The 7,800-nt window shown below is 38.6% G+C and overlaps 1 long non-coding RNA gene across 1 annotated transcript; it reads right to left on the reverse strand.

Moving 5' to 3' along the window:
- Positions 1–245: 245 nt before the first annotated feature.
- Positions 246–6,394, reverse strand: LOC132387553 (uncharacterized). The gene is made up of 3 exons (XR_009509927.1): positions 6,326–6,394; positions 1,427–1,526; positions 246–323 (listed from the first exon to the last, which is right to left on the reverse strand). It is a non-coding gene; the product is annotated as an uncharacterized LOC132387553 (long non-coding RNA).
- Between the last annotated feature and the right edge of the window lie 1,406 nt (positions 6,395–7,800).

Below are 7,800 nucleotides of genomic sequence, written 5' to 3' on the forward strand. Positions count from 1 at the left end.
AACAAGTTAGGTCTTTATTCTTTGTACAGATGGGATTTACTAGAATATTACCTGGGATTCAGCACCTAAGTTACAGGGATAGGTTGAAAATGTTAGGTCTTTATTCTTTGTACAGAGGAGATTTACTAGAATGTTACCTGGGTTTCAGCTCCTAGGTTACAGGGAAAGGATGAACAAGTTAGGTCTGTATTCTTTCTACAGATGAGATTTACCAGAATGTTACCTAGGTTTCAGCATCCAAGTTACAGGCAAAGGTTGAACAAGTTCGGTTTGTATTCTTTGTACAGAGGAGATTTACCAGAATGTTACCTGGGTTTCAGCACCTAAGTTAAAGAGAAAGGTTGAGCAAATTAGGTCTTTATTCTTTGTACAGAGGAGATTTACTAGAATGTTACTTGGGTTTCAGCACGTGAGTTACAGAGAAAGGTTGAACAAGTTTGGTCTTTATTCTTTGTACAGAGGAGATTTACTAGAATGTTACCTGGGTTTCAGCACCTAAGTTGCAGAGAAAGGTTGAGCAAGTTAGGTCTTTATTCTTTGTACAGAGGAGATTAACTAGAATGTTACCTAGGTTTCAGCACCTAAGTAACAGAGAAAGGATGAACAAGTTAGGTTTTTATTGTTGTACAGAAGATATTTTCTAGAATGTTACCTGGGTTTCAACACCTAAGTTACAGGGAAAGGCTGAACAAGTTAGGACTTTATTCCTTGTACAGAGGAGATTTACTAGAATGTTACCTGGGTTTCAGCACCTAAGTTACAGGGAAAGGTTGAACAAGTTAGGTCTTTATTCTTTGGACAGCGGATATTAACTAGATTGTTACCTGGGTTTCAGCACCCAAGTTACAGGCAAAGGTTGAAATAGTTAGGGCTTTAAACTTTGAACAGTGGAGATTTACTAGAATGTTACCTGGGTTTCAGCACCTAAGTTACAGGGATAGGTTGAACATGTTAGGTCTTTATTCTTTGCACAGAGGAGATTTGCTAGAATGTTACCTGAGTTTCAGCACCTAAGTTACAGGGATAGGTTGAACATGTTAGGTCTTTATTCTTTGCACAGAGGAGATTTACTAGAATGTTACCTGGGTTTCAGCACCCAAGTTACAGGCAAAGGTTGAAATAGTTAGGGCTTTATTCTTTGAACTGTGGAGATTTACTAGAATGTTACCTGGGTTTCAGCACCTAAGTTACAGGGATAGGTTGAACATGTTAGGTCTTTATTCTTTGTACAGATGAGATTTACTAGAATGTTACCTGGGATTCAGAACCTAAGTTACAGGGATAGGTTGAACATGTTAGGTCTTTATTCTTTGTACAGAGGAGATTTACTAGAATGTTACCTGGGTTTCAGCACCTAGGTTACAGGGAAAGGATGAACAAGTTAGGTCTGTATTCTTTGTACAGATGAGATTTACCAGAATGTTACCTAGGTTTCAGCATCCAAGTTGCAGGCAAAGGTTGAACAAGTTCGGTTTGTATTCTTTGTACAGAGGAGATTTACCAGAATGTTACCTGGGTTTCAGCACCTAAGTTAAAAAGAAAGGTTGAGCAAGTTAGGTCTTTATTCTTTGTACAGAGGAGATTTACTAGAATGTTACCTGGGTTTCAGCACGTGAGTTACAGAGAAAGGTTGAACAAGTTTGGTCTTTATTCTTTGTACAGAGGAGATTTACTAGAATGTTACCTGGGTTTCAGCACCTAAGTAACAGAGAATGGTTGAGTAAGTTAGGTCTTTATTTTTGTACAGAGGAGATTTACTAGAATGTTACCTGGGTTCCAGCACCTAAGTTACAGAGAAAGGTTGAACAAGTTTGGTCTTTATTCTTCGAACAGAGGAGATTTACTATAATGTTACCGGGGTTTCAGCACCTAAGTTACAGAGAAAGGTTGAGCAAGTTAGGTCTTTATTCTTTGTACAGAGGAGATTTACTAGAATGTTACCTGGGTTTCAGCACCTAAGCTACAGGCAAAGGTTGAATAAGTTAGGTCTTTATTCTTTGTGCACAGGAGATTTACTAGTATGTTGCCTGGGTTTCAGCACCTAAGTTACAGGGAAAGGTTGAACAAGTTATGTCTTTATTCTTTGTACAGAGGAGATTTACTAGAATGTTACCTGGGTTCCAGCACCTAAGTTACAGAGAAAGGTTGAACAAGTTTGGTCTTTACTCTTTGGACAGAGGAGATTTACTAGAATGTTACCGGGGTTTCAGCAACTGAGTTACAGAGAAAGGTTGAGCAAGTTAGGTCTTTATTCTTTGTACAGAGGAGATTTACTAGAATGTTACCTAGGTTTCAGCTCCCAAGTTACAGGCAAAGGTTGAACAAGTTATGTCTTTATTCTTTGTAGAGAGGGGATATACTAGAATTTTACCTGGGTTTCTGCACTCAAGTTACAGGCAAAGGTTGAACAAGTTAGGTCTTTCTTCTTTGTACTGATGAGATTTACTAGAATGTTACCTGGGTTTCAGCACCGACGTTACAGGGATAGGTTGAACATGTTAGGTCTTTATTCTTTGTACAGAGGAGATTTACTAGAATGTTACTTGATTTTCAGCACCTAAGTTACAGGGAAAGGTCGAACAAATTAGGTCTTTATTCTTTGTACAGAGGAGATTTACAAGAATGTTACCTGGGTTTCAGCACCTAGGTTACAGGGATAGGTTGAAGATGTCAGGTCTTTATTCTTTGTACAGAGGAGATTTACTAGAATGTTACCTAGGTTTGAGCACCTAAGTTACAGAGAAAGGATGAACAAGTTAGGTTTTTATTGTTGTACAGAAGAGATTTACCAGAATGTTACCTGGGTTTCAAGACCTAAGTTACAGGGAAAGGTTGAACAAGTTAGGTGTTTATTCTTTGGACAGAGGAGATTTGCTAGAATGTTACCTGAATTCCAGCACCTAAGTTAGAAGGAAAAGTTGAACAAGTTAGGTCTTTATTCTTTGTAGAGAGGGAATATACTAGAATGTTACCTGGGTTTCAGCACCTAGGTTACAGGGAAAGGATGAACAAGTTAGGTCTGTATTCTTTGTACAGATGAGATTTACCAGAATGTTACCTAGGTTTCAGCACCCACGTTACAGGGAAAGGTTGAACATGTTTGGTCTTTATTCTTTGTACAGAGGAGATTTCCTAGAATGTTACCTGGGTTTCAGCACGTGAGTTACAGAGAAAGGTTGAGCAAGTTAGATCTTTATTCTTTGTACAGAGGAGATTTACTAGAATGTTACCTGGGTTCCAGCACCTAAGTTACATAGAAAGGTTGAACAATTTTGGTCTTTATTCTTTGGACAGAGGAGATTTACTAGAATGTTAACGGGGTTTCAGCACCTAAGTTACAGAGAAAGGTTGAGCAAGTTAGGTCTTTATTCTTTGTACAGAGGAGATTTACTAGAATGTTACCAGGGTTCCAGCACCTAAGTTACAGAGAAAGGTTGAACAAGTTAGGTCTTTATTCTTTGTGCAGAGGAGATTTACTAGAATGTTACCTGGGTTCCAGCACCTAAGTTACAGGGAAAGGTTGAACAAGATAGGTCTTTATTCTTTGTACAGAGGAGATTTACTAGAATGTTACCTAGGTTTCAGCATCCAAGTTACAGGCAAAGGTTGAACAAGTTCGGTTTGTATTCTTTGTACAGAGGAGATTTACTAGAATGTTACCTGGGTTTCAGCAACTAAGTTAAAGAGAAAGGTTGAGCAAGTTAGGTCTTTATTCTTTGTACAGAGGAGATTTACTAGAAAGTTACCTGGGTTTCAGCACCCAAGTTACAGGCAAAGGTTGAAAAAGTTAGGGCTTTATTCTTTGTACAGAGGAGATTTACTACAATGTTACCTGGGTTTCAGCACGTGAGTTACAGAGAAAGGTTGAACAAGTTTGGTCTTTATTCTTTGGACAGAGGAGATTTACTAGAATGTTACCTCTGTTTCAGCCCCTAAGTTACAGAGAAAGGTTGAGCAAGTTAGGTCTGTATTCTTTGTACAGAGGAGATTTACTAGAATGTTACCTGGGTTCCAGCACCTACGTTACAGAGAAAGGTTGAACAAGTTACGTCTTTATTCTTTGTACAGAGGAGATTTACTAGAATGTTACCTGGGTTTCAGCACCTAGGTTACAGGGAAAGGATGAACAAGTTAGGTCTGTATTCTTTGTATAAAGGAGATTTACTAGAATGTTACCTGGGTTCCAGCACCTAAGTTACAGAGAAAGGTTGAACCAGTTAGGTCTTTATTCTTTGTGCAGAGGAGATTTACTAGAATGTTACCTGGGTTCCAGCACCTAAGTTACAGGGAAAGGTTGAACCAGATAGGTCTTTATTCTTTGTACAGAGGAGATTTACTAGAATGTTACCTAGGTTTCAGCATCCAAGTTACAGAGAAAGGTTGAACAAGTTAGGTCTTTATTCTTTGTGCAGAGGATATTTACTGGAATGTTACCTGGGTTCCAGCACCTAAGTTACAAGGAAAAGTTGAACCAGTTAGGTCTTTATTCTTTGTAGAGAGGGGATATACTAGAATGTTACCTGGGTTTCAGCACCCAAGTTACAGGCAAAGGTTGAACATATTAGGTCTTTATTCTTTGTACAGATGAGATTTACTAGAATGTAACCTGGGTTTCAGCACCTAAGTTACAGGGATAGGTTGAACATGTTAGGTCTTTATTCTTTGTACAGAGGAGATTTACTAGAATGTTACCGGGGTTTCAGCACCTAAGTTACAGAGAAAGGTTGAGCAAGTTAGGTCTTTATTCTTTGTGCAGAGGAGATTTACTAGAATGTTACCTGGGTTCCAGCACCTAAGTTACAGAGAAAGGTTGAACAAGTTAGGTCTTTATTCTTTGTGCAGAGGAGATTTACTAGAATGTTACCTGGGTTCCAGCACCTAAGTTACAGGGAAAGGTTGTACAAGATAGGTCTTTATTCTTTGTACAGAGGAGATTTACTAGAATGTTACCTAGGTTTCAGCATCCAAGTTACAGGCAAAGGTTGAACAAGTTCGGTTTGTATTCTTTGTACAGAGGAGATTTACTAGAATGTTACCTGGGTTTCAGCAACTAAGTTAAAGAGAAAGGTTGAGCAAGTTAGGTCTTTATTCTTTGTACAGAGGAGATTTACTAGAAAGTTACCTGGATTTCAGCACCCAAGTTACAGGCAAAGGTTGAAAAAGTTAGGGCTTTATTCTTTGTACAGAGGAGATTTACTACAATGTTACCTGGATTTCAGCACGTGAGTTACAGAGAAAGGTTGAACAAGTTCGGTTTGTATTCTTTGTACAGAGGAGATTTACTAGAATGTTACCTGGGTTTCAGCAACTAAGTTAAAGAGAAAGGTTGAACAAGTTTGGTCTTTATTCTTTGTACAGAGGAGATTTACTAGAATGTTACCTGGGTTTCAGCACCTAAGTTGCAGAGAAAGGTTGAGCAAGTTAGGTCTTTATTCTTTGTACAGAGGAGATTAACTAGAATGTTACCTAGGTTTCAGCACCTAAGTAACAGAGAAAGGATGAACAAGTTAGGTTTTTATTGTTGTACAGAAGATATTTTCTAGAATGTTACCTGGGTTTCAACACCTAAGTTACAGGGAAAGGCTGAACAAGTTAGGACTTTATTCCTTGTACAGAGGAGATTTACTAGAATGTTACCTGGGTTTCAGCACCTAAGTTACAGGGAAAGGTTGAACAAGTTAGGTCTTTATTCTTTGGACAGCGGATATTAACTAGATTGTTACCTGGGTTTCAGCACCCAAGTTACAGGCAAAGGTTGAAATAGTTAGGGCTTTAAACTTTGAACAGTGGAGATTTACTAGAATGTTACCTGGGTTTCAGCACCTAAGTTACAGGGATAGGTTGAACATGTTAGGTCTTTATTCTTTGCACAGAGGAGATTTGCTAGAATGTTACCTGAGTTTCAGCACCTAAGTTACAGGGATAGGTTGAACATGTTAGGTCTTTATTCTTTGCACAGAGGAGATTTACTAGAATGTTACCTGGGTTTCAGCACCCAAGTTACAGACAAAGGTTGAAATAGTTAGGGCTTTATTCTTTGAACTGTGGAGATTTACTAGAATGTTACCTGGGTTTCAGCACCTAAGTTACAGGGATAGGTTGAACATGTTAGGTCTTTATTCTTTGTACAGATGAGATTTACTAGAATGTTACCTGGGATTCAGAACCTAAGTTACAGGGATAGGTTGAACATGTTAGGTCTTTATTCTTTGTACAGAGGAGATTTACTAGAATGTTACCTGGGTTTCAGCACCTAGGTTACAGGGAAAGGATGAACAAGTTAGGTCTGTATTCTTTGTACAGATGAGATTTACCAGAATGTTACCTAGGTTTCAGCATCCAAGTTGCAGGCAAAGGTTGAACAAGTTCGGTTTGTATTCTTTGTACAGAGGAGATTTACCAGAATGTTACCTGGGTTTCAGCACGTGAGTTACAGAGAAAGGTTGAACAAGTTTGGTCTTTATTCTTTGTACAGAGGAGATTTACTAGAATGTTACCTGGGTTTCAGCACCTAAGTAACAGAGAATGGTTGAGTAAGTTAGGTCTTTATTTTTGTACAGAGGAGATTTACTAGAATGTTACCTGGGTTCCAGCACCTAAGTTACAGAGAAAGGTTGAACAAGTTTGGTCTTTATTCTTCGAACAGAGGAGATTTACTAGAATGTTACCGGGGTTTCAGCACCTAAGTTACAGAGAAAGGTTGAGCAAGTTAGGTCTTTATTCTTTGTACAGAGGAGATTTACTAGAATGTTACCTGGGTTTCAGCACCTAAGCTACAGGCAAAGGTTGAATAAGTTAGGTCTTTATTCTTTGTGCACAGGAGATTTACTAGTATGTTGCCTGGGTTTCAGCACCTAAGTTACAGGGAAAGGTTGAACAAGTTATGTCTTTATTCTTTGTACAGAGGAGATTTACTAGAATGTTACCTGGGTTTCAGCACCTAAGTTACAGGGAAAGGTTGAAGAAGTTAGGTCTTTATTCTTTGTAGAGAGGGGATATACTAGAATTTTACCTGGATTTCTGCACCCAAGTTACAGGCAAAGGTTGAACAAGTTAGGTCTTTATTCTTTGTACTGATGAGATTTACTAGAATGTTACCTGGGTTTCAGCACCGACGTTACAGGGATCGGTTGAACATGTTAGGTCTTTATTCTTTGTACAGAGGAGATTTACTAGAATGTTACCTGGGTTCCAGCACCTAAGTTACAGAGAAAGGTTGAACAAGTTTGGTCTTTACTCTTTGGACAGAGGAGATTTACTAGAATGTTACCGGGGTTTCAGCAACTGAGTTACAGAGAAAGGTTGAGCAAGTTAGGTCTTTATTCTTTGTACAGAGGAGATTTACCAGAATGTTACCTAGGTTTCAGCTCCCAAGTTACAGGCAAAGGTTGAACAAGTTATGTCTTTATTCTTTGTAGAGAGGGGATATACTAGAATTTTACCTGGGTTTCTGCACTCAAGTTACAGGCAAAGGTTGAACAAGTTAGGTCTTTCTTCTTTGTACTGATGAGATTTACTAGAATGTTACCTGGGTTTCAGCACCGACGTTACAGGGATAGGTTGAACATGTTAGGTCTTTATTCTTTGTACAGAGGAGATTTACTAGAATGTTACTTGGTTTTCAGCACCTAAGTTACAGGGAAAGGTCGAACAAATTAGGTCTTTATTCTTTGTACAGAGGAGATTTACAAGAATGTTACCTGGGTTTCAGCACCTAGGTTACAGGGATAGGTTGAAGATGTCAGGTCTTTATTCTTTGTACAGAGGAGATTTACTAGAATGTTACCTAGGTTTGAGCAC

This window comes from Hypanus sabinus, unplaced genomic scaffold (genome assembly GCF_030144855.1).
Source record: "Hypanus sabinus isolate sHypSab1 unplaced genomic scaffold, sHypSab1.hap1 scaffold_198, whole genome shotgun sequence".
NCBI lineage: Eukaryota > Metazoa > Chordata > Chondrichthyes > Myliobatiformes > Dasyatidae > Hypanus > Hypanus sabinus.